We start from the raw sequence: 2,581 nt of genomic DNA, 5'->3' as shown, positions 1-2,581 counted from the left end.
AGTAAAGTACTGAATCAGTTGATAATAAATTATAATATAACATAGGATACAAATTAACGTTTAATTTCGAACGCTTTAAGTTTATATTTATAAGACTAAACGAACTTAACTGAGTCAAAATTCTTTAAGTGGTCCACTTTTTTTATTGGTTGTGATTTTTTTCGGGAATGCGTGATAAGTTAGAGTTCCACATAAATAAAATGGCCCTAAACATTTTTGCAAAATTTTGATTTTTTGAGTCGTAATTGTTATTTAACTTTTTTAGCATTGTCCTCTTTATTAATTTTTTTCTACCGATCGGTGCAAACAAGCGCCATTTACTTTACCTTGATACACTTGTTTCGTTAGCCGTTCATTTGGTATTCTCTCAACATGTCCGAACGATCTCAACCGATTTCTTTCCCATGTGTGTACTAGCGTCTCTTCTGCACTACATTCTTTTAGAATTATCTCGTTACTTACTTCGTCCATCAGGGTTTTCCCGCATATTATGCGCATGAATCTCATGTCAATTGCGTTAATTTTACTCTTATCTTTTTCTTGATAAGTCTATGTTTCGCTACCGTATAGTACAGTCGGTACAAATATAGAATTATGTATTGCCAGTTTAGCTTTATTTGGTATATTTTTACTTCTGATAAGGGAACCTGCTCTACCAATAAGCTTCTTACCTTCGTTTATGCGTTTATCTAATTCCGCACCTATCTTCCCGTCCCTAGTAAATAAGCTACCAAGGTATACAAACTTATCAACTTGTTCAATTTTCTCTTCATTTAATAAAATATTGCATAGTGTTTTCTCACTCTTTCCTTCGCACACCATAGTTTTTGTTTTATTTGCGTTAACTTTGAGGCCAATGCTCTTCATGCTTGCATCTAGTTTACTCAACATTCTTTGTAAGTCTTCGATTGACACTGCCATAAGAACCTTATCATCTGCGCACGCTTACCCACGTACCCTTACTGTTTCGAGATCCACACCCTTTTCGTCGAAGAGAGCCATTCTTAAACACTCGTCCATAAATAATATAAATAACTATGAAGGCATAACGCATCCTTATCTAACTCCTTGAATAATATCAAAACAGTCACTCAGTTTCCCATTCACTCTTACACTCGCTTTGCTACCTGTATATATTATTTTTATAGCTTGTAGGATCCATCCATTGACTCCATACTCTTTCAGGACATCCCAAAGTTTACTTCTATCTACCTTAAGGTGGCTCAAAAAATCACATTTGAGAAATTTTAATAGACTTGTTGGCCAAATCTTTCTCGCAGGCAAATAAATGTATGCCTATTTTTTTATTTTCAAAACAAAATATTTTTAGAACTCGCTCTGAGGCTTCAAAGTTTCCTGATTTGAAGTAAAGAAATCCTTACACCAGCTACAGGTTTAACCCAGAGTGCAGCAATAGATTTATTAACTTATTATTACTCGACCATTCACCTCATTGTCAGTCACCGCAGCTTGGGATGATAGCAAATACGGTGTACGAGTACAATGAGCGGATCGACCGAGGGTCAACTTTTTTTGCAGCCTTCCACCTGCAGTCCCTTCAGCCGGTGTTCAACTTAAATGCGTCATTTTTCATCCGATTTTCTTACGCTTTACTCAATTTAAATTATACTTGTAATCATTTTTTTTTTTTAGAAATCTATTCCCAATAGTCTAAAGAATTTCTCTTCAAAAAGTCAAGTTACACAAGTATATCTGAGGGTCACAATGAACCTCCAAAAACTGCCATTTTATGCCATTTTTGATATGCCTAAAACTTTTGCATAATATTTCTGAGATATAAAATGGCGATAAATACAATGTTCATTGATAAGTGAACAAGTATATTAAATATCAAATTAATTGGCTTATAATTTCCTGTCCAAAATCGAAAAAATAAAAATTGGAAAGATTTTACATGTTAAACTCCATAAGATATAAAAATGGCCAGAGCGAGTTCTAAAAATATTTTTTTTCGAAAATACAAAAATAGGCAAACATTTATTTTCCTACTAGAACGATTTGGCCAACAAGCCCGTTAAAATTTCTCAAATGTGATTTTTTGGGCCACCCTAATCTACCTTGTCAAAAGCTTTTTCTAGGTCAATAAATGCACAGAAAACTTTTTTTCCTACTCTCAAACTTTTTTCTGTTATTTGCCTTAAGCTAAATATTTGATCCATACATGACCTTCCTGCAATAAACCCAATTGGACTTCCCAAATCTTTGCTTCTGTTATTTTCATTACTCTACGAATAAGTATTTTTGAATCTATTTTACTTACGGTGCTTAATAAGCTAATCCCTATGTATTTATTGCACTCGCTATTATCTCCCTTTCTCTTGTATATTGGTACGAAAATCGCTTTTTTCCAATCGTCTGGGACGTCTCCCATCTCGAAACATAAATTTATCAATTTGCACAGTCTATGAGGTATGCACGCGCTACCGTGTTTAAGCATTTCAGCGTTAATACCGTCTAACCCGGCAGCCTTACCGTTTTTCAAGTTCTTAATTATATCCCTAACCTCAGTGACACAGACTTTCTCAATTGAGTTTTCCATCGCATCGTGTTCAACATCGCA

This window comes from Belonocnema kinseyi, chromosome 2, assembly GCF_010883055.1.
Source record: "Belonocnema kinseyi isolate 2016_QV_RU_SX_M_011 chromosome 2, B_treatae_v1, whole genome shotgun sequence".
Taxonomy (NCBI): Eukaryota; Metazoa; Arthropoda; class Insecta; order Hymenoptera; family Cynipidae; genus Belonocnema; species Belonocnema kinseyi.
Note: the sequence above shows the minus strand (reverse complement) of the source record.